Source organism: Halyomorpha halys, unplaced genomic scaffold (genome assembly GCF_000696795.3).
Source record: "Halyomorpha halys isolate HHAL.00 unplaced genomic scaffold, Hhal_1.1 Scaffold768.1, whole genome shotgun sequence".
Lineage (NCBI taxonomy): Eukaryota > Metazoa > Arthropoda > Insecta > Hemiptera > Pentatomidae > Halyomorpha > Halyomorpha halys.
Window position 1 is genome coordinate 472,917 of NW_027107817.1, and position 25,944 is coordinate 498,860.

General features: G+C 32.6%; 1 protein-coding gene across 4 annotated transcripts in view; it reads right to left on the reverse strand.

Moving 5' to 3' along the window:
- Positions 1–25,944, reverse strand: part of Ent2 (Equilibrative nucleoside transporter 2) — a 95,068-nt gene that overhangs the window by 41,810 nt on the left and 27,314 nt on the right. The window contains exon 1 of one of the 4 annotated variants that reach the window (XM_067046141.1): positions 10,402–10,420. The exons of 1 other annotated variant lie outside the window; for it this stretch is intronic. The gene's annotated coding sequence lies outside the window, so the exon portion shown is untranslated. Of the gene's footprint in view, positions 1–991; positions 1,011–1,054; positions 1,156–10,401; positions 10,421–25,944 lie in introns of those variants that run through there. 2 more of the 4 variants (XM_014429146.2, XM_067046140.1) reach the window with 2 other exon arrangements.

Genomic DNA, 25,944 nt, shown 5'->3' on the forward strand with positions numbered 1-25,944 from the left:
AGAGAGAGAGAGAGAGAGAGAGAGAGAGAGAGGGAGAATTCGCTTCTGAATTAATTAATTAAAAATAAATTCACAATTGAAAATTCAATTGAATTCAGAATTAATGTCGTTAATCACCTTAGCAACCTGAGTTATACAGCGGTGCAGGTTTAATTCCGCGGCGTTGACTTTTATATTAGGAGGTTCTCACGGAATGAAATTTTTTTTTATTTATTCATTTAATGTAATTTACAACTGTATAAATAATAAATACAATAAGTAAAAATGTGGAATGTTTCATTTACACTGATTACACTTGAAAATCTTGGTGAGGAACCATCCTTTGGTGGTGCTTAAAGCATAAATTTAAATAAGAAGGTCCCGTGGCCAACTTTTTTTCAGACTCCTCGGAGGATTATCAGGGACTGCTGATGGGATGAGAGATTAAGACCTAATGGGTTAGGATGGATAAGGAGTTTGGAATGAAAACACGCATATCTGTTTTGGGCCAAATCTGCAACGAATGGGATGTTAAGGTCACCTTGGTGGATGAGTTTATTTGTAACGTAAAGGAGCATCAAGGATTTTGGATTGTAAGGATTGGATGCGGGGGGCATTCGATGAGTTGGTAGAGCCCCAGAGCTCAATTCCATATGTCCAAATTGGTCTGATTATCGTACTGTATAATAATTTTTTGTAGTGAATGGGAAGTTTAGCGCGTTTGTCAAGTAAGTGTTGTAGCAATCGGAATCTACGAGCAGTTTCTTGTCGTTTCAGTCTTGTTTGTGGATTCCAAGTAAGTCTCTTGTTAAGATGGAGTCCTAAGTATCGAATCTGTTCAACAGGTGTCGGAATGAAATTAAATTTGATCCTTTTCTCTCATAATCTTTATTCTTATCTAACGTTTCGGTCTTCAGACCACCATCAAGGGAACTATTAAAATTGTTATAACGAAAAAGGAAATGGTTAAATAGTCAACGTCACCGAAATAAGATTATAAGCTAGAACCTACTGTTTCGGACCAATCCAAATATATCCAATCGATAGCCTCACTTAGTATCAATGTTATACTTACAGTTCGAGCTGCTCTGCAAGCACTAATTGGCAATCCGGGTGCAGGTTCGACTAACCCACTCTTTACTGTATCAATCTCGAGTGGACCAAATTTAATTTATATCGTGATTCAACACTTGTCATTTATCTGCAACTTTCAAGTGCTCAGATAGAGTTGGAAAACACAATGTGGCAAAAATTAGAGTTAATCATTGCGTAAAATTATATTTTAAACCGGTTCTAAACGTTTGTCACTTGACGCTAATCCCAAATACCAACAAATGTCAAAATTGATGAGTCTGTAAAGTATAGGTAGGGGGAATACAAAATGGTGGATGCTTCAAAACGTTAAAAAAAATTAATTTTTCATTCGGAGCTCTATATCTTTAAAACTACAAAAATCATTAGAAAACCTAAGAGGACATTATTTAAAGTAGAGTAAATTTGCTGAAATATGAGCCCTAATAGAGATATTTATTAGCACTCAAATTAAAGCTAGTTTAATGTTCTACAAATATTGTTCATAATGTTTATCTAAGGAGTAAATTTTATTTCAGACAAAAATTTTAATTTATGAAAAAGTATATCACAGAAACCATTAGACGTACAGATGTCTATTAACACTCAAGTTAAAGCTAGTTTAATTTACTATAAAATAGTTTATGACACGTATCTTCTTAAGGGTAGTACTTAACTACACTAGTAGGGTGGTATTCGCACCTGTGTTTATACAATTTTATAGTTATAAGTTTATACAAATTTATTGTACGTTAAATTATCATTAATTTGAATGCTAATAGGAATCTGTATGCCTAATGGTTTTTGAGATTTAGATTTCTCAAAATAAATTCACTAACAACTGATTTTTCGGTGCATTATATATGAAATGTTGCTTTTTTAAAACGATATAGCTCGGGAACTATTGAACGTAAATAAATCTATTTAGGCTCATATTATAGCAAATTTACTTTACTTTAAATGATGTCCGCTTGGGTTTTCTAGTTTTAAAGATATAGAGCTCTGAATGAAAAATTAATTTTTTCAATAGTGTGAATTAGCCGCCATTTTTATTTCCCCTACCTATACTTGGCACACTGATCAATTTTGACTAGTAATAATAAAAAGTTTTTATTTAAGTAACAAAAAAATTGGGAAAAATAGCTGACTTTCAGTTATTCCTGGGCTCTTGTACTAAAAGAGGTATTTGGGTGAAACGGATTCAACTGTTTCACTCAATATCGTCCATAACTTGTCTTGTTTTCTGATAATTTTGTTTTCCAATAACTTAATTCATTTGGCAGTAGTTTCAGTCCTTCCACAAAGACTATTGTTATGGTTTTCCAGAAAAAATAGATAAAAAATAAAAATAAATAAACAAAGGATCAGAGAAGGCAAAAGTTATGAACAAAACTTTTTTATTTTTCAGTTGCTCTAAAAATTCGTATTTTTGGCTGGTTGTAACGAATGTAAAATTTACATTTTGAAAAATACAACAGTTGAACAAAAAATCAGAGCATTTTTTATGAAATGTTACTTTTTAAAAAGCTATATCTCGAGAACTATTGAACGTAAATAGCTCTATTAAGGCTCATGGTTTAGCAAATTTACTCTACTTTAAATGATATCCCCTTAGGTTTTCTAATGTTTTTGATAGTTTTAAAGATATAGAGCTCCGAATGAAAAATTATTTTTTTCAACGCTTTGAATTATCCACCATTTTTTATTCCCCCTACCTATACTTGGCAGACTCATCAATTTTGACTAGTAATTATACACAGTTTTCATTAAAGTAATCCAAAATTGGGGTCAAATAACTGACTTTGTTCTTTGTCTTGGGCTCTTGTACTATGAACCCCAACCATCTCCTCATTTATAATAAAAATGGAATATAAATCACATAAAACCATTTTTTTCTCTCACATTTTTCTTTTTTCGTTTTCGGTCCGAATCTTCATAAAATTATAACTCCTGTCATGAAAGGTATTTAACAAAAAAAAAAAAGAAGAAATATTATTATAGATCAGAGGTTGTCATGAGGCCGCTGGAGTGTACCTGGAATGATCCAGCCAGGGAGTTAGGAGGCATCCCATTGTATACCTGGCCATTATTAGAGGTATAAATCAGGTGGTTATAAATCAGCTTACAAAAGACATTCTTAAGGCGCGTCTACACATTTGCCAAACTATGGCAAGTTTCCACATGCCACAGCGATGGTTGGTGATCCAAATGGAGTTAAGGTATATCACACAAATAAACTTTTATAAAAATATTATATGCCAGGGCAATTAAATTTACACGTATCTGATTAAAATACTTCAACGAAAGTCAAATTTATCTGAAGATTATCTGTTTATCTGTAACTATTCGTATGAATTCTTATCATCTCTGCCTCCTCAAGGGCGTACCCAGGATCAAAACTAGGGACGACAAGTCATAGTCAATCGGGTAGTGAAATTTCAAGGGAATCAAAAAAAAAATTTTAAGAAAATTATATATAATTATTGCAGTTCATTATTAGTTATTACAATTATTTACTTGAAAAAAAAAATGTTATTAAATTAATAATCTTTTTTGACTTCTAGAGGGGAAGTCCTACCCCATCCTCCCCCCTCTAGGAACACCCATGCGCCTTTTATGTCGATATTTAGGTTTGCCTCTTTTCAATTTGTTTCTTTTTTTTTAATAATAACAGTTTAGATCGAAGATACTACGCTGATGACACATGTGTGGTCGGATAAACCTTAATTACATCCCGAACTCTCCAATCCCATAATGCAACCCTCGAATAATGAAGCTGTGATTAGAGGATTAAAATAAATTCCATCAAATCACCTTTACCCTTCGTCGTCAGTAGGTTTGACTGCCCAGCAGTATACTTTAATAATGTTGTTCTTAATACTGTAGAACAGATCCGCCACCTTGGAATGCATCTGGACAAATGACTAACCAGGAATCAACACACAAGACAGGAAACTGCTCGTCGATTTCGACTATTACAGCACTTACTAGACAGTCTAAACTTCCAATAAATTACTAAAGACTGATATACATGACAGTAATAAGACCTATTACATACGGAGTTGAGCTTTGGGGTTCTACTAAACCTTCGAATTTCTCTCGTATCCAATCCTTACAATCCAAAATCCTTCGTAAAATCCTCAATACTCCTTACTTTGTCACAAATAAAATCATATATAAAGACCTTAATGTTCCCTATGTAACCGATCTAGCCCGAACCAGATTTCAATACTTCCATTATAATCTCCCTAATCATGAAAACCTTCTAGTTTCTAACCTGGCTTCTTCTTCCATTCCTGAAAAATCCTCCGAGGCCCTTGAAAAGAAGATGGCATCGAGACCTTCTAGTGTAGATATATGATTAGATTTTTATATTACATCAAATTTACTTAATGTATTTTTATGTAAAAACAGTTGTAAATTGCAATAAATAAATACATAAAACAATGGAAGATAATGAGGTTTAGTCCTAAGGACGTATTAGATAACCCTCTTTCTCTTCCGTTTTAAAAATATTTTTTAAACTACTTGGGAATCGAACTTTTGCCATTTTTTTTGTATACATTATTGCACATGTACAGCATTAGGAGAACCTCAATTAATAATTGCAGCTTTATAGGCATTGTCGTCTTTGATATATAGTGATCAATAAATCGTTGAGTGGTTACAAACACACTCAGGCAGTTTTTTCACGAATATATAGAGAGATAAGTTTTGCAGAGCTGACAAATATAAGTGAGTAAAGATCAAAAATAAAATAAAATTCTAAATTCTTTTTTAATGTAATTTAAAAGCATTAGATTAATCTTGTTGTTAAAGCAAACTTTATTTGTAAACGCTCTTCACAAAATAAAAAACAATATCAAAATTGATAACAATGCACATCGTTATCAATTAAAATAGATTATGAGCTCACGGATTCCGATTTGAATCTAGTTTTATTTAACAAATCCATTTATCTTTTCTTCTTTCTTTTTTTTTTCTTTCTTCAATTTAAATATACTTCCTCAAGGTAGTGTCCCTGGTCCCATCCTCTACACCGTCTATACAGCTGACATCCCAACCAATCCTAACACTATCCTCACCACGTATGCCGATGACACATGTGTGCTCGCAGTTAATAATAACCCATTAATTGTATCCCAAACTCTCCAATCCCATATCACAGCCCTCAAAGAATGGTGTCGTAATTGGAGGATTAAGATAAATTCCAACAAATCCCATCAAATCACCTTTACCCTTTGTCATTTAATGATGTTACTCTTACCCCTGTCGAACAGATCCGCTACCTTGGACTACATTTGGACAAACGACTATCCTCACACAAGACTGAAAAGACAGGAAACCGCACGTCGATTTCGACTATTACAGAACTTACCAGACAAACGGTCTAAACTTCCAACACATTACAAAAGACTGATCGACATGACTGTAATAAGGCCAATGTGGGTATACGGAATTGAGCTTTGGGGCTCTACTAAACCGTCGAATTTCTCTCGTATTCAATCCTTACAATCCAAAATCCTTCGTAAAATCCTCAATGCTCCTTACTTTGTCACAAATAAAATCATTCTATTCATCATCCTTTCCACTATCGTAACGATTATTAAAAAAATAATAATTGCCTAGCTAGATAATATTTCAAATCTCACGGAAATGAGTCCCACTGGTGCGGATCAGTACACCATACCAAAGCTGCGACTATGGAACAACTAGGCCTTACCAAAACCAACAACCAACGGGCGTTGATGACCAGGCTGTTAAACGCCCTTTCAAAACTAACAAACAACAAACAAATCATCCATAAAGACCTTAATGTTTCCTATGTAACCGATCTAGCCCGAACCAGATATCACTCCTTCCATTATAAACTCCCTAACCACTCAAATCCCCTGGTTTCTAGCCTTGCATCCTCTTCCATTCCTGACAATCCTCTGAGGCGCCTGAAAAGAAGATGGCCACAAGACCTGCTAATGTAAAGTGTCATTAGAATGCAACCAGTGGGTAGTTGCTACGCGCCTGTAACACTCCATTTTAACTAAGGCCATATTTACTAAATGTATTATGTAATATACAGTTGTAAATTTCAATAAAGTTATTAAAAAAAAAATAATAAAAAAAAATAAACTAATAATTCTATTTAAAAATGTTGATTGTTGCTTAAAAATGTAACATCTGTACCGATACAACCTATAAAGGTTCAGGGGTTCAGTATTTTGTAAGGAAGTACTGTTACAAGACCAACGGTTGTGCAAGAGGTGATTTGGTCAGGATCACGCTCGCAGTGGAATGGAACTATTTCTTGTTCATGACCTATTGTTTTTCTTATTTAATTTTTACGTTTCATTTAAACCCTTGTAATTTTCAATTTACTTTTTTACTTATGTTAAGTGTTTGTATCTTTGTTAGCCCTGACGAAGCTCTGCAACGTGGGGCGAAACGTTGGCACAATTAAAATAGCTATTAATATTCGAGTTGTTTTTTTTTACCGCACCCGGAACATATTCCATTTATTAATAAAACTTAACATTAACGTTTTTTTGGAGATGTTACTCCATGACAAGACGTGAGATCACTGATCTAAATGAAATATTTCTTATGGTTATACCAGGTCGAAAAATATTAGATAAGTGACCGAGGGTTCTTACTAATACTTTCTTTCTGTTCCCTAGACAGGGGTGGCCAACAAGTAGATCGCAAGTCCAATTTGGGTAGATCGTCGATCGCTCGCAATCTCTGCGGTGGAATTCCGTGTACCATGGACTTTAAGCGATTGTAGAAGACATAAATTTCTAGCAATAGTTTCAGACATATTTCATATGAATCAAAAGTTATTAATTATCTATGTTCTTTTAATTCTCCAGGATGTGAGTTTTTTGGGCCTTTAAATAATAATTATTGTTTTTCCATTGGTAGATGAGCCGTATATCTGTATATCATTACGGTGTGTACTTAGCGAGCTATTGATGGATTAGCAAAAAGTAAGTCATATTATTCATGATGCATTTTCCTGCTTAAGAAAAAAACGCGAAAGTGAAATATTGAAATCAAATTATCAGCCATACTAAATAAAGCGGCTAAAGAGGCTGAGCCGTCAATGAACGTTCCACCACTCCACATTTACGAGCAGAAAGACATAAAGCCATTTTTAAGGAACAGAATCAGAAAAAATTGGGATTCAATGTGGGCTGACGTACCACTCACTCATCAAAACTAAGAAATGTTAAAAAAACACACAGAAGTGGACAAGTGCCATAAGGGGAAACAGAAGAGGAGAAGTGGTTGTTGCAAGAGTAAGAATAGGACATTCCAAATTAACACACCTCCACTTAATCACAAAAGAGGACCAATCTATATGCCAAAAAAAACCTGTCAGTCCCCATTATCGATAAAGCATATGATTGATGAATGCTCATCATTTCGCCAAGCCTTCGAAAATAATAAAATTCCTCGTACTAGAGAATTGGCCCTTAAAGACTCGGCAGAATCCATAGACAAAATAATAAAATTTCTGAAAGAAACTCAACATTCGAAAATAAAATCCACCAATATCGACCAGTGTAAAAAAGGAAATAGTCTACATTCAACTATCAAATGTCAAAGACAAGAAGATAAATAAAGTAAAAAGGATGTAATAACCTAGATGTTGATCGCCCTGAATAAAAATCTAATCTAATCTATCAGCCATACTGTGCAAATTAATAAAACTTTTTCATATTTACGAACAAATAGTACAACTTATACGTTGCAGTTGATAAAAAAATTAAATTGCAATTAGTAGGAATATAATTTGAAAAATTGAATTTTTTAGATAACGCATGTACGGAACGCTATCAAAAGTTGGGTCTGGAAATTTATTTTTTTCATAAGCTTATATATCCAAAACTTAATAAGTGATTTAAAAAAATTAGGAATAGTTTTGAACATATATATTACTTATCCACCCATATCTCTGCTGGAATGCACCTGATACTGAAACACAGTGAATAAACATAGTATGCATTTCACACCCCTACTCACCCTAGACTGCACCTATGACAACAAATTGCGATCGACAAACTTATAAGATAAAAAGTAGATCTTATATAAAGAAAAGTTGGCCACACCTGCCATAGAGAATAAACATATTTTATATGTAATTCTGAACAAAGTAGACAAAGATGGGCAAAAATTAGTTATAGTTGAGACTAATTGCCAAGAATTGCCATGGATACGATGTTTATTCATGAATGAACCATTGATAAATAAACATCGTATCCGTGAGAATTTTAACTATTAGTTTTGAATATAACTAATTTTTGCCAATCTCTGAAAGTAGGCAGTTAGACGATAGCTAAAACGATACAATTGAAAAAAAAGTCCCTTGCTAAGCTATTCATGAATCTTTTTTTGACAAACTTCGTCGTCATTTCTGAACAGTCATACAGGGAAAGAGTTATCTACAGGTTATCAACCTCAAACATTGTGGAGGGTAAAGTTTTCATTTTTGGTGGCAACCACAGAAATAAAAGTCGAGCCCCCAGGCCAGAGCCATCCGTAGCTCAGGTGAGTAAGGCGCCGGTCTTTGTCACCTGGGACTTTGGCGGCGCCGGTTCGAATCTGGGATGTCAAAATTTTTCATTTCCATGGTTAGAATAGGCTAGTTACCTCTAGATAACCCCTTCTCCTCCCGCATCTCTGAAATGAGTAGGAAGGGGGTCGATGAAGGAAAAAAACCCAGGCCGGATTCGAACCGGCGCCGCTACATAAGACAAGCGCTTAACTCCCTCAGCTATCTATAAGTCCCAAATAGCCCGAGTTTTTATCAATCTAACAATATAATCTTATACTAATAACCGAAAATACTAATCATTTGAAACTAAAACAAACCATATAACCTCCCGTGGTAGATACGATAATTCACATATAGTCCACTTGGAGCGCTAGAATGGAAGAGTGGTGATACAGTAACCTACACGAATATAATTTACACCTGCGTTCGTCTAAGACTTTTTTTTTATAGGAAAAGGGTGCTAGGAATGCTGCCCCGTGTTTTTCATTACAATTTTCATATATGGATGACGAAACTTTTTTTTTTACAATAAATGATCCTTTCCTAACTTCATCTAATTTATTTTTATTAATCTATTCCAGTTTGAAAGATACACTGAATCGACTTGTTGAAATTCGTATTATTTCCTGGTTTGATCTACTCGCATCTTATTCCTTCAAAACATAGTCTAGAATTTTCGTGGGCTTTCTGACCACTTACAATCAAATCAGTGTCACAGTTCAATTTAGCAGTGACTATATCGGACGTTATCTCATTTAAGAGATAAGTTGACGAAATAAGTCGTTCCTTTGAATGGTATCGTTGGACTCTTTGTTACAAGACTTAGTAACCGTAAGCCATAATGCTTCGATAGCGTATTCTGTTAACCTAAGATTGTGGATTGTCTACCGCTGTATAGAGCAGATCAAATTGTTGTCAATACATTTTCTGAAATCCTTCGGATTGACTTTATCGGTTTATTTTTCCATTTCACTTCGAACAAATGTACATATATAAAAGCGTGCTATCCATAAGTAATTAAATTAATAAGCATCTATTAAAAAATCCAGATGAAAGTTGACTTTATAGGTTCTTTAGTTTCATTTCTCTATCACCTACCACCTTGAAGATGTTTGTCGGGGGGTGCGGTCAGCAAAGAACAACATAAATAAACAAAATCATATTTATTTATTTTATGCCGACGTTTCGACCTGAGTTTCAGGTCTTCATCAGGGCTATAGAACAAAAGAGATAACAACATTTAGAGTAACATACAATTGAAAAGGAATAGTATACAAACAGATTTTGTTTATTTATGTTGTTCTTTGCTGACCGCACCCCCCGACAAAATTTGTTTGTATACTATTCCTTTTCAATTGTATGTTACTCTAAATGTTGTTATCTCTTTTGTTCTATAGCCCTGATGAAGACCTGAAACGTCGGCATAAAATAAATAAATATGATTTTGTTTATTTATGTTGTTCTTTGCTGACCGCACCCCCCGACAAACTTCTTCAAGCATTAATCTACGGTCAACTATCTACACCTCATTACACCTACCACCTTCTTTGATGAAATTTACATTTCTTTTCATTTCGCTTATCTTTATTTTGTTTCTTTTAATAGTAAAAATAGTTTAAATCCAAAGCAATACTCGGCACAAATGGCAAACGTGTGAAATGGTTTAAGATTGAATCGCGCTACGTTTCACCAGTTCTATACAAAAATTACAAATACTACATGTATTGTAGAAGTTACTCGCGATAAAGAAATACAGATCTGATAACAACTTTGAATAGAATAGACTGATTAAGATTTACCTCTAATATGCAGTCCAGGAAGTCATATCCGATCATGGGACGACTGGAATAATAATTGATTTAATGAAAATGAAACAATTATTAAAAAGTAAAAATTAAACAACTGAGCATCGCTGACAGGAAGATTTGTTCCTCGAGACGTTAAGACAACTGACTACGTACGATACAATATACAAAGAGGTCCTTGGAATAAATTTTATTCAACATGGACTTGGGAACTTTGCCCATTGTTTTTAAAATTGATGATGCATACGCGCTCTTCTTGCTGAAGTTACGTAAACGATCAATGAGATCAGAATATCTCAAGTAACTATAAAATGGTTTCTGAACTTTCGTTTTCATATTAATTTAGTAACTTACTCTATAAAACTTTAGCTTCATTTTTTTCTACCTTATTTATTTTAGCGATCATTCATATTTAGTTATATATGCCGCAACTGTTTCCGCTTGGTTTAACGTATTTTATTTTTAGTACAGATGTCTGCCAACACTTAAATTAAAGCTAGCTAAATTTACTGTAAAACAGTGTACAAAGTTTACCTCCGTGGAAGTGGTTCATATTTGACAAAATGATAATTTCTAGTTATTCAGATAAAATTGTTGATTTTTTAAAAGTATATTTCATGAACTATAAGACGTATACATGTTTGCCAGCACTCAACATAAAGGCAATTTAACTTACTATAAAGTAGTTTACACGTAACTTCGTAAAGGTAGTAGTTTTTATGAATATACATTTTGGATATGAAATTCTGTCCGAACACATATAAATCAATATATTTTAGCTAAAATGATACAAATTACTAACCCGGGCTTAAACTACTTTATAGTACATTAAAATGGTTTTAATTTGAGTGCCAATAGACATCTGTACGTCGAATGCTTTTTGAGATATAAATTTCTCAAAACAAATTCACCGACTTCTGATTTTTCAGTGCATTTTTTTAAATGAAATATTGCTTTGTTAATAGCTATATCTCGGTTATCTCTTTTTTGTTTTTTTCAGATCTGATGAAGGCTTGGAATTCAGGTCGAAACGTCGGCAAAAATAAATAAGTTGTTTATGCTGGCTGTGCTTCCGACCATCTTTATTCTTACCTCTACAATATTGTATTTTAGTGGTATTCATAACGTTGTGTTAAATGTAAAATGTTTTACCATGTTAAATGTTAAATGCATAAGAACTTCTAGCGGATTTTCTGAACAACTTGTTTTATAATCTTTCCCTCCAATTCATGTTATTGTTTACTTCTAAGTTTTGATTAAAATAATTTATTACAACATGCCTAATTGAGTGAAAAGTAGAAGTTGTGTGAAAGTTTGGCTACTGAGTGCCTTGTTGATCTTCTAACTGGTGAGGAAGAGAATCAAGATGAGCTAATTGACAACTGTCATTACACTATTATTATTGTCATCCATTGCTTTATTAGTTTTAAAAACATCCAAAACAATACTGACACAATCAATGCACAAACTACAAGCAAGTAACCTAACACAACAAACAAACCGGTGACGAGCTCAGCTGGTCTATTGCGTGACGTCATTCTCCATTTAACAGACCTTGTAACAGACTCTCAACCATGCTATATGTTATATCGTTTTAACATGGTAAAATAAGGAATATTTTTCCATTTAACACGCTTTAACATGTTAACCTAAACATCATGAATACCCACCCCTATTATCTTCTATTGGTATCAATGAACTATCTACTTAATTTATTGTTATGTATATTTCCAAGTTTTTTTGGTATTATTTTCTTTTTCTCTGAATTAAGATTGTTATCTCGTTTTGTTTTTCAGCCCTGATGAAAGTCTGAAATTCAGGTTAAAACTTCAGCACAAATAAATAAGTTTTACTTTTTTGTGAGTATTTACTGACCGCATCCCTGGACTATCTTTTCATATACAGATTTGGGTTTGAGAAATTATAGGTTCAATGTGGGATAAAGAATTAGCACGATTGTGTCAAGACTTCGGAGTCACGTCCGCAAATACAAATAGCTGCTCGTTAAATATTAATTAACTTTGATAAGGTGGTCGCTTTCGTTTCGCGTTCGTCTTTTCCTATTTGTGTTTCACTGATGATACCACAGGAGAAAATTCTCTATTGAACAATTCTACAGCAGAAGCTATATACAGTGAAACTTAACGGACACCTCTATATAACGGAAAACCCTCTTGACAGAAATTATATTTACCCTTTATCGGTCATATCGATCCCCGTTAATCGACATTACTTTAGGGGTATTCATGATGTTGTGTTAAATGTAAAATGTTTTACCATGTTAAACGTTATAGGGATAGGATTGTGAGCAGCCCTATTTAAAGTCATGTTAAATGTTAAATGCATAAGAGCTCCTAGCGGATTTTCTGAGCAACTTGTTTCATAACCTTTTCTTCCAAAACTTCATGTTATTTTTTACTTCTAAGTTTCGATTAAGTAATTTATTACAACATGCCTAAAATGGAAGCTATCTAAAAGTTTCGCCACTGAGTGTCTTGTTAATCTTGTAACTGGTGAGGAAGAGAATCAAGATGAACTAATTACAATACAATATAATTTTAAGTTCTATTTTGCAAATATATAAGAACAATGTTTTTCCGCCTATCGTCATTACTTTGGGTAAAGTTGATATGATGCGACAGTTGACTGTCAAAGCGTATACTAATGACAGTTAAACGTGGCAGTTAATGCAACTGTTTGTCTACTGACATTACTTGTACGCATGGGCGTACTCAGAAGGGGGCAGGAGGGTGCAGGTGCCCCCCCCCCTAGGAGTGAAAAAAATAATTAATTTAATAAAAAAAGTTTTTTTTCGCAAATACTAATTATAATAATCAATGCATGCGACAACCAAGCACTGACACAATTATAAATAATGTTTTTAGAATTTTGGTTTCATTATCTTTTCTATGCTGAAATGTCACAACCTGATTGACCATGACTTGCTCCCCCAGTTTAGATCAGGGACATTACTGTCAAGACAATAAAACTGTCGTGACAGTAAATGATGCCATGACTGCAACTATCAAATAATTACACCATGGTAGTTAACGGAGTGTACATGAACAGGATTTGCCAGGACAGCCAAGGATTCAGAAGGGAGTTCAGGTTGATGACCGGGGCAGTAAAACTGTCCGGAATGCCAGCCTGAGTGGCTATAAAATAACAATTTGTTCCGGATCTACTAAGCCAAGTTGGCAGTAAGGAAATATCTTATATATAGGTCGACAATCTACAGATGGTCTTTTAATTATAGAAATATTAACAAATAAAACAAACCAATAGTTCGCAAAACAAGATTCCATAGTTCAATCTATAACCCCAGAAGATGGATTTAATATCCGGGGGATATATTCCGGGGGATTTAATATAGGTTATAAATATTAAAAATAAAAAAATTATATAGTTCAACTTTCAATGAATTAATTTCTCTAAATTGCTTATTCTACAATTAAATTATACAATAGCGACTTGAACTAAAAAAGCACTCGTGATAGTACAAGAGGCCAAGAGGAGAAAAAGGTGAGTTACTTCACCCTAATTTTTTATTACTTAATGAAAACTATGTATAATTACTAGTCAAAATTGATGAGTCTGCTAGGTATAGGTAGGGGGAATAAAAAATGGCTGCTTCAAAGCATTCAAAAAATTATTTTTTCATTCGGAGCTTCATATCTTTAAAACTATCAACAACACTAGAAAGCCTAATAGAACATCAATTAAAGAAGAGTAAATGTACTAAAATATAGTATATAAGAGCTCTTATAGAGCATAGAGAATAGTATTTGAGATATAGCTTTTTAAAAAGCAATATTTTCTTAAAAAATGCACCGAAAAATCAGTAGTTAGTGAATTTATTTATATAAATATATAACTAAAAAACCATTTAACATACAGATGTCTATTACCATTCAAATTAAAGCTAGTTTAATGTACTGTAAAGTAGTTTACAACATTTATCTTTGTAGATGTCGTAAGTATATCTCGAAAACTATTTAACGTAAATAACAGCCGCCATTTTTTATTCCCTCTACCTATACTTGGTAGACTCATCAATTTAGACTAGTAATTATACATAGTTTTCATTAAAGTAAACAAAAATTAGGGTTAAATAACTCCTTTTTTTTTTCTCCCCGGCTCTTGTACTACTAACTGATGTTCTCCTTTTGCGTCTGAAAAGAAGATGGCCTTGAGATCTTCTCTAGAAATGTTATTGGAGTTATATCAATGGGTAGATTCTACACATGTCTGTATTGTGCCATTGTATAACTAACATAAAATATACTGGTTGTATATGGTTTAATACAGTTGTATATGTCAATAAAGAAATTTAAAATATATCTATTTCTTTTTAAAAGAAAAACATTACAATAGTTAAAGTAATCAAATGTAATTTTACATGCACAAGAATGCATCACATAGTTCAAAGTGTTCTGTATTCTAAATTTTCCAATCAACTCATCTCATATCTTAGAAGGAAAAGTTGATTCGCTGGCAAGAGTAAAGGTTTTCACAAACTTTTTGACGTAGTTCATTCGTCAACGTAACTTGCCACCTACCACATCCGTTGGGAATATAACCGAGTGATATAGTCATCATATTTTCTAATAAATGATTGTTTAATGTTAGATAAGACTCCTTCGTCATTTTCATTCACTCATATTAATTACCTATCAAATGACGATTATAGGTTGATAATCAAAGACAAAGTATTTTATTTTCCCCAAGGTCGAACAAATGACACAAAGTAAAGACGTAAATGGGTATTTCTCTACAAGTGCTACATTTTCTAAAATAAACAAAAAAAAATTACTGTAAGGAAGTACTGTTACTAGACCAGCGGTTGTGCTAAGAGGTGATTTGGTCAGAATCACGCTCGACCGCCAGATTTTTACCCAACTTATGAGGCTGAGTGGACCACGAGAGGGCTTCAGAACACACAGGGTTGACTCACGACTACAGTGTAACAGAAAACAATTTTCTGCCCGCCGGATTCGAACCCTGGTCCTTGGAGTTAGTAGCATTAAAAAAAACAAAAACATTTTCATTGATTTTTTTTTCGATTACATTTTGTTTCTTACCTCTGGAGTGATCTATTTCACAAAAAGACTGTTGTAGAAATTACTATTTCATAAACTAGTAACATATGTATTATGTGTTTTTAACATATGTATTTATACATATGTTTCTTTTCAAATAAACAAAAATAAATGTAATTAATTAAATTAAATACTATTTACAACCTAATTATTAAATATGGTGTTAATAGTACCTATAAACTATAGAGATGTGAGGATTTTAAACTAAACGGCTCATGGTTTGCACTGTGATGGCTTAATGAGTCCTGGCTTTGAAATAATGATTATAACTCCCAATGACGCGTTAAGTTAATTATTTAATTAGGTTTTAACCTACTCTCTAAGGTTAAACGAAATTGACCAGGGTTGAGAGGAAGCAGGTGGAGACGCTCACAAATCCCACAATTGGTTGGGTATTTAAACAGGCGATATGAGCTAGCAAAATCTAAGAGGTTATAGACCGAATTAAATTTTTTATCATGCACGTACCTCACAATTTTCAAATGTTCCAACCTTGTGAGGTTGAAAATATGAGGCCGGCGTATGTTATGATGTAAAATATGTATGACTACTCTTGTCGGACCTCCCGCAGCAATTCTTTTCTGTATCTCTTTTCATGTCGTTGGTAGTAGTATTCAAATTTGTAAAAGTTAACCCTGAGGCACTCCAGGGTAGTGAAAAACATGGGTGCTTGAAATTCGGACTTTGAGCATTTTTTATTACCTGTTACTGCAATAAAATGACTATTCCAAAAAAGTGAGTTTGTAATACTGTCCCCACTCCCCAAATAAAGACTTTTTTTCAAATCCATATATTAATAGTAAAGGCCTACAATCAACCAGGGACACAAATCGTACACTGAAGGGAGAATAACAAAAATAGAAGATACTTAAACAGTGAGAATATCTGAAAGGAATATTGTTTGTAGACTAGGAAAATGGTGGGCTTTCTCAGACAATAGAGGCAAGGGCTTTGTAAAAGCCCTTAAAGAAGATGGTTAAAACTTTAGGATTAGGGAGATTAGCCAAAGAATAGGAGAGTGAAAAGTTTCTTTTAACCCTTTAAAGTCTCTGAAAATAAAAGAAATTCTAAATTGAGTTATTACTAAGCAATATTGGATTAAAATATGAGGGAAATGACTTCATTAGATGGTAAATAGATTAAGATCTACTAATCTTTTCATTCCATGTTTATTTATAATGTAACTTGTTGTTACTGAAATAAAAAGTACAATTAGAGAAAAGTGTTAAATTATATACATGTTATTTTAGTTTGATTAAATTAATTAATTTAAAATATCGTGTAGCAGTCCGAAAGTTATTTATGAACAAATGACCAATCAATAGGCAAAATACCTCCAATGAAAAGTCAATATGTAGATACAATAATATATTCAAACAAATAATCGAATCAATGAATAGAACAAAATTTTACTGGTAAATAAAGTAAAAATAAAATATGAAGGAGATGGTCTGAGCTGTGTTTAAGGAGAAATACAAAAATAGTTCATGACAATTTACTTATTGCCCAAGTTTCGATCCACAATATAGGTCTTCATGGTGCTGGAAAATTTTAACTATTAATCATTTCTTTTAAATATCCACTCATCGCATTAGCCCTGATGAAGATGTAAATTGTGGGTCGAAACATCGGTAAAAAATAAATAGTTGTGAATTATTTTTTATTTCTTCTTAATCACAGCCCAGAACATCTCCTTCATATTCATATACGATCAATCATCTAAATACATTAAAAAAAATAAAATAAAGCATTCAGTGTTATGATTGTATATGTATGTTGTAGAGCTTGGAAAAATTATTTATGAATAAAAAAATAATTAAATGATCATATCTACAGTATTTATTTGCTAATAAACCATTAATAAATAAAAACTATATCCATGAAAATTTAGTCAGTATTATTTACAACCAAATTTTGCCTACTTTTGGTAAATGCATTTTTTTTATTTGCATGCAATAATTTTTATAATAATTCTTACAAATTTAAAAAATAAGTTATCCATAAATGTGACTTTGATGTAACTATAATTTTAAATATGCACTAATATAAAAAACAACATAATTAGTTAATAGATCTGAGTTTCTATCAATATTATTTTTTAACATACCTTTAACCTATCCATAAACGAAATTAATTTAAATATAAAATAATTTAGTATTATCAATTACAAAAATTATTCTCACTAGTTAGATGTATTTGTTACAATAGTAAATAAAACTTAAAAACAAAAAATACAGTAGTACATGGGATTCATATACTAGCGCCATCTGTTAGATTCACGTAGTACTACGTGGTTGGAAACTAGTCTTTGCCGAGTGGCGCTCCCTTCAGCAAACCACTGTACTAAGGTAACAATTAATTGCCAAAAGTTTTGCCATAAATCTTTGGTGTTTAGCAATGTGCTAATTCAAATAAATTAACCATAATCGGTAGACAGTCCCAAGAGAAATTATATGAAGTTCATACATTAAATTTAGCTGTAAGTAGACTTTAAAACAGCCATAAACAACCTTAAAACATTGTTATAAGTTTATAAAATTACAAACAACTTGTTTTTAACAGGTTCCCCTTTTAATCAATACAATATATATATATGTATAAAAGGAGTAAAAAAAAGTAGAGAATACCTTATTTTTATTTTATTTTATTTCTGTTTTCATTAATTATCAATTAACTTTTTGTTATTCTTATTTATTTATATTTTTCACAGTATATCTTTTATTAATTAATTTTAGCAATATTTTTATTTCATATTATCTTATTATCCTAGTATGTTACTTAATTTTAGTTGTATCTTTTTTAGTCCTGATTAGTCATGAGTCATAATAAATAGTTTATTTTGTATTTGAGTTCTTTTGAACGCACTTGGATCATCTTCCTTTTACTAGAAAAAAACACTATTAAAAATGTTATGCTGCCCAACTGTGTTAAATTTACTTGGACAAAGTCTGCAAATTTTAATTAATCAATGTGAGATTGTTCTTGATGATGGCCCGACCAGCTGAAATGCATTTTCTTCGATATAAGGCAATTCCTAAATTGTTATCATTTTTCTTAGAAAAAACTCAGTAGAAATATCTCAAATAAAAATAATAACAACTTCATTGACAACAATTTGAAAAAAGGAAAGAGACAAATCCACAAAAACCACAACAAAAGTATCCAAATAAACTCAAAAATGATGAGAAACGTTACAGTGAAGTGTTCCTTATATATCTCACCGACAGCACTTGAGGTCACCCATCATCTACAGAAGAACCTGAAGACTAATATAGTTGCCCATTTTGTTCAGCTGACTGGATAAAATACCCACTCACATTTTTTTTTTTTTATTTTTAGAAAAATTAGTATGTTAAGCCTTTAAAATTTTTTGTCAAAGTCCTTCATACTAGTTTTTAATGTGAGTCCTGAGGTTATTTTTATTACCAAAAAATTAGTTTTATTCTCAACTTCCACAAAATGGGACAGTCCACTCTGGTTCTCAATGCTTCCTAGATAGAGAACAATTTATTTTTGAGGTTTGAAAAAATATATCTTTTTTAATAAAGATCAACTTTATCTCAAGCATATCTCTTTTCCCTTGTTCCTTTCTTATTCACTTTTCTGATCACTGTCTATTTTTTTAGCTTATTAATTTTTACTGGTCTATATTACTGTGTAGCTTTCATCTATTGTAATATATATCCCATTTTCTTTGTTGCCCATTATATCATATATATCATTTTCTTTCATTTATATAGTATGTTGTTTTAAATTGTTTTCCATTATTTTTAGACATTAATTACATTTTTCATTATATTTCTATATGTACTTGAAAACTGTATTTTTTCAACAAAAAAAAATTATGATTTAGTTTGTATAGTTATTACCTATTTAAAATTAGATTTTATCTTCTATTAGTATTAATCAACTACATCTACTTTATTTATTGTTATTTATATTTCCAAGTTTGTTTATTTATTGTGTTCTTTACATTTTTTTTGTTTTTGAATTAAGGTTATTATCAATTTTTTTTTTCAGCCCTGATGTGGGCATGAAATTCAGATTGAAATGTCGGCACAAATAAATATACTTCATTTATTTGTTTATTTTTTGTCGATCACACCCTCCGACCACCTTCTCCTCACAATAAATAGTCTCTTCTTGAAGCTTATGATGACAACATAAAGAAGAGTACAAAAAAAAAAAAAAAAGAACATTACTTTAGGAAAATGAATGTTCAGGGAAAACTTTGATACAAGTCTTCTCTGATAGGGAAAGAGAGAGAGAGAGAGAGAGAGAGGGGTTTTCTAACTTCTTAAGCAAACAAATACTTGGAAAATTTATTTTTTATTCATTTTCTCTTTTTACTGCTATCTTTCCCTACAGTTTCCTTTCCTTTGAAAGTTCAAATATAAAACTCCAGCATTTAATCAGTAACTCTTGAGTCAGGAATGTAAAGTTTGAAAGCATTTTGAACACTCTTCAAATGATGCTAAAGGGCCAAACTTTTCCTCAGAAAAAAGTAAAGCTCAGATTCTTAGAATCCTTGAAACATAATTATTTTCCACGTTAATATCTTTTTTAACAATCTGTTTACAAGTGGAAACATTTTTAATAATCCCCTCTTTCTTCTTTGTTCAAGAAGTACAACAAAGAACAGAGGCAGGTAAGATGCTTATTATATAAGGCTCATTAATTATCTTCTTGAAATATAATACTAATTAGAAAAAATAATAATTAATTTTTTTTTATTATATCTATAAATATATTTTATGTAACTTTAGATATCACTTTATTATTTTATTAATTTCACTTATATATTTTCATGATTCTCATTGAATCAATATTTTTTTTCCCCTACGCCAAAGGAGGCATTACTGCCATTTTGTTTCAAACAGTTTAGCTTTGCTGAAGTAACTCCTGTATATAATCAAGTCCACTGTTGCCGCACATGCAAATGTGTGATCGCCAGTCATCTCACCAACTCCACACAGGGCGCAGTCTGAAGACTCAGCCACTTAGGAGTGGTTAGGTCTTCTAGGAGTCTTAGGTTTGAAGAGAATAGGTTCTCTTCAGGTGGTGCTGCAAATAGTCATGTCCAGTAGTCAACCTGAAACATGCCACTGACACCACTCTTGGTAAAGTCAATGGAGGGCACCTCTTAGGATCTAGCAATGCCGCCTAGTTCTTGCTCCTACATTTTCCTCTACTCCTTTCCTCTGCTCTTTCAGTGATAGCGCTTCGGGCCATTTCTTTCGCCATGTCCTTGGTGATAGGAAGAAGCGGGTATGGTTGGCTAGCCCCTAACCATGCAAGTCGATCCGCCTCCTCATTCCCAGGTATACCGCAACGGGATGGAATCCACTGCATTACCAATACTATTGCTCTTTTACATTCTATGGATTTCCGGCATGCGAGAATTCTAGCATTAGCTGAGGGATGTCCAGACACTATTGCCAGCAGTGCTGCCCTAGAATCCGACAGCAGAACTATCTTCTTTGCACAGGCGCGAGTAAGCTTTTCTAAAGCTAAAGTAATAGCAGCTACCTCTCCATCAAAATTGGAAGCGTTTGCTCCAGCAGGTGCTGACAGTTGGAACAGGCTACTATAGATACCTGCACCCGCATTTTTATTTGCCTTTGTAGCTGACCCGTCGGTGTATATATGGATCCATTCTGGCTCAGGGTAGCACTCGGCAATTGTGCCCAATGCCACAGTCCTGAGTTCTTCCGCTGGGGTCATGGATTTGTTGATGGACACTATTAGATCCAGCACTATAGCATATGGACACGTCCAAACGCTTTGTTTAGTCAATTCAGGCAGAGGTTCTCTAATCTCAAAGTTAAGGCCTTGGCTTGTGATAATGGATTTCGTTGCCTCAATAAATGTTAGCTGCGTTTTTAGTCGCCTAGTATTACCAAGGATGCTGGCCCAGTAATCACTACCATTCCTAAGCACGCCCTCGTAAAGGATGACGGCATTCATTTTTCGCCTATCTTTTATGGACTCGATCTCTGCCTGCAATTGCATGGCTAGAATCGGTGTCGATTTAGCCGCACCAGTAATAATCCTCAATGCCTTATTTTGAACTATATCAAGACGTCCCAGCACTGAATCGGTAGCTCTAACCATAATCCCAGAGCCATAGTCCAGGACTGGTCCATTGAATCATTGTTTACTTTTGCACAATTTTCATTTTGGCATATTTGATAAACGCAGGATTAAAGCTGGGGGGGGAGCGGGAGATTAATCCTAATCAATCAGGTTGTTACATTTCATCATGAAAAAGGCGAATAAAACAAAGATTTTAAGAAAATATATATAATTTCGCAGTGGTTTTTTTGTCACTTCTGAGGGGTAGCTGCCCCTTCCTATCCCTGCGCTGGTTCTCCCATGTCCAACACATAACCATTTTTATTTTCCTTAGCAGATAGTCTGTCTGTTATTTCTATTTTGTATTTTGTCAGTTTCTATTTAATGTTTTTAATTGTATGTTATGTAATTATTAGATCAGAGCAGTGGATCCTAAACTTTTTTGTCCTACCGTCCCCTTCCAGGAAAAATATTACTTAGCGCCCCCTGGAAATTAATTTTTTTTAAAATTTTAATAGCAATTAATTAAAAAAATATATGTATTAATGTTAATACCTTTTAGGTAAAATATAGCAAAGAATGGTCTAAATTAGAAACATTGAACTTTGAAATTATGAAACTATTTAATGAACTCAGAATAGAATGTAATTCAAAAAAGTTAAAACCAAATTCTTACAAGTTAGTAATTCTCGGCTCTATTTTTTTTTTTATTGATAGCTCGATTCTTATATTTTTCTATAGTAATCACTTATTTTACATTTCGCTTAAAGTTTGTTTTTTCCCTATATAAAGAAATTATTACTACAGAAAAATATAAGAATCTAGCATTCAATAAAAAATCGGAAGTACAAAATTTAAATGTCAAATTACTCTAACCTCGTAAATACATAAGACACAATTAACAACACTAAATAGAAACAGACAAAATACAAAATAAAAATAACAGACAGACTACCAGGTAAGAAAAAAAAAATGGTTACATGATGGAAAAGCCAAGCCAAAGCAAACCTACCTCCATTTCAAAACCTATTCAGTTCTGGTACAAACCTGAAGTTAGTTGGATCACAATTTAGAATACACTGTAATAGACAATTGTGAGTAATCTTTTAATTGTAATAATTATTAATCTTAAATTATACTATGTAAGTGTAACTTTTAGTAATTAGTTAAAGAAATTATTTATTCTAAAAAGCTGTTTTTTTTTCATTGTAGGGGATGACTATGCAAACAATAAAGTTGCTGCGAAACGTCACAAAAAAAAAATAAATATATATATATTTATTTATTTTATTTTTTTGTGTATATATACACATACACAGATTAATATAACGTTTTTACAACCTGTTATATTTGCAAATGAAATGCGTATTAAGCAGTTAATTTACGATAAATAGTTATGTATGAATAAAAGATTAGCCATTATAATCGAGGATATTAATTATATGAACAAAACAGTTTAATGATAGTATAAATATGACTTCCATTCAAGTCCGTACTGTTTATTTTAATAATTTTACTGAGTAAAAGGACTTAATAAAAGTTAATGAAAGGTTTAAAGCAACATACTGGACTCGAAGATGTCTACTGTTACGGACTGCTGAACTGCTACCTAGGAGGAGGTTCGTAGTCCTTTGTACTGTGGCGAAGGGAACTGGACCTTACACGTGGAAATAAAGAAAAATAAAGTTGTTTTTCTTGTGGGGGGTGGAAGGGAGGGATAGGGAAGTAACCGGACCTTAACGTTAGCTTAGCGAGCCTATACGTTTAACTGGATTACTGGAGAAAGCCTTTGTCAGGAGGAAACACTATCTTCTCTTATGTGAACTAATATTAAAAAAAAAAAACTTTATACCATATCTAAAAACTATAACATTAATATTGGAAGATCGTTGCTTTACTGTATAAGAGCTAATTATGTTCAATATTGAAGACATAGCTTTTTAAAAAGCAATATGTCATAGAAAATGGAGGCTGTTAGTCAGAACGTTAAAAAATATAAATTATTCATTCGGAGCTCTATATCTTTAAAACTACCAACAACAGTAGAAATTCTAAGAGAACATCAATGAAAGTAGAGTAAATGATTAAAATATGAGCCCTTATAGAGCTATTATGTTGAATAGTATTTGAGATATATTTTTTTAAAATGTAACATTTCATAAAAATGTACAGAAAAATCAGTAATTAGTGAATTTATTTTTAGAAACCCATATCTCAAAAACCATTTGACGTACAGATATCTATTAGCACTCGAATTAAAGCTAGTTTAATGTACTATAAAGTAGATCATGACATTTATCTTCGTAGCAGTAGTAGTTTTGATAATATTTGCTAAAATTGCTAACTACTGATTTTTGAGTGCATTTTTTATGACATGTTGCTTTTTAAAAGGCTATATCTCGAGAACTATTAGACGTAAATTAGGACTAATATTTCAGCAAATTTACTCTACTTTAAATGATGTCCTCTTAGGTTGTCCAGTCCTCAGAATAAATTAACTAACTGATATGTTAGTACGTTCCATGCAACATTTTTATGAAATGTTGCTTTTTAAAAAGCTATATCTCGAGAACTATTCGGCGTAAATAGCTCTATTATGGCTCATATTTTAACAAATTTTCTCTACTTTAAATAATGTTCTCTTAGATTTTCTAGTGTTGTTGATAGTTTTGAAGATATAGACCTCCGAACGAAAAATGAATTTTTTTTAAAGGTTTTGAACAGCCACTATTTTTTGTTCCCCCTACCTATACTTGGCAGACTCATCAATTTCGGCTAGTAATTATACATAGTTTTCATTAAAGTAATCAAAAATTGGGGTGAAATAACCGACTTTTATTTTTTTTTGCCTAGGCTCTTGTACTGTTATGACCCGAGTTGTAGAGTCCACTTACCTGTCGCTTGATTACGCCAAACTATCGATAAACATCCATCTGCCACTAACCTTAGACTAGGACTTTGGATGGCCTTAAGGGAGAGATAGGGATTTAGGGCACCATGCGTCAGGTTTAGTATTTATAACTCTTTTTATCGATTCCTCCTGTACTTGGCTAAATTTACATGCCCTTGCTCAAACTGGAACGATGTGAGAACATCTGTTGTGCTTCGTATTTAAATTAACTTATAAATATATTAAGGACTAAAGTTTTTATAAAATAATATTAAATGAAAATATTAGAAGAAGATAGTTGACCGAATGAAGTAGATTGGAGGAAGATAGTCCCGGTGGCAGTCAATAAAGGAACCAAAATAGTAACAAAAAACTATTTATTGTTAACCAACGTTTCGCCTCACTTTGCAGAGTTCGTCAGGGCTGATAATATGATTCTTATCAGCCCTGACGAAGCCCTGCAAATATTGGTTAATAATAAATAGTTTTTGTTACTATTTTGAAACCTTTATTGACCGCCACCCGGACTATCTTCCTCTAATTAAAATAAAATAAATCATTAAACGCGAAGAGAACCTAAATCTTAAGTGGAATATGCTTTTCTAAAAGTTGACATTTTCTTGACCCAGAAAAAAACTATTTGAATAATTTTTAAATCACGTGTTTTTAAACATTATAATTTTCGAAGGGGAAATTTTCATTTTATCTGATTCTATCACGTTCCCTAAAAATAAATAAAGACATAAAATCAAATAGTACTTTATAACTGAAGCATTTGTTTTTAATGAAGACACGATTGCTGGTAATATAAAAAATAATTGTTTAAATAAAATAAATTGTATCCAAAAGACTCTTTATTTCTTTAAAAGTACAACGTTTCGGCCATCCTCAAGGACAATCTTTTTTTTTTTTTTATATCTTTATTGAAATTTACAACTGTATATTATATAATACTATCAGTAAATTTGATCTTAGTTAAAATGGAGTGTTACAGGCGTACCCATAGTAGTACTCTAATGACATTTTACATTAGCAGGTCTCGAGGCCATCTTCTTTTCAGGTGCCTCGGAGGATTTCAGATTTAGTGGAGCTTCAGAAAGATTAAGTGGAGCCCCAAAGCTCAACTCCATATGTCCAGATTGGCCTTCTTACAGTCATGTAGATCAGTCTTTTGTAATGGACTGGACGTTTAGACCGTTTGTCTAGTAAGTGCTGTAATAGTCGAAATTGCCGCGCAGTTTACAGTCTTTTCAGGCTTGTGTGAGGATTCCAGGTTAATCGTATGTCCAGATGTAGTCCAAGGTAGCGGATCTGTTCGACAGGGGTAAGAGTAACGTTATTAGGGGTATTCATGATGTTGTGTTAAATGTTATATGTTTTATCTTGTTAAATGTTATAACTATAGGATTGTGAGCAGCCCTATTTGAAGTCATGTTAAACGTTAAATGCATAAGAGTCCCTAGCGGATTTTCT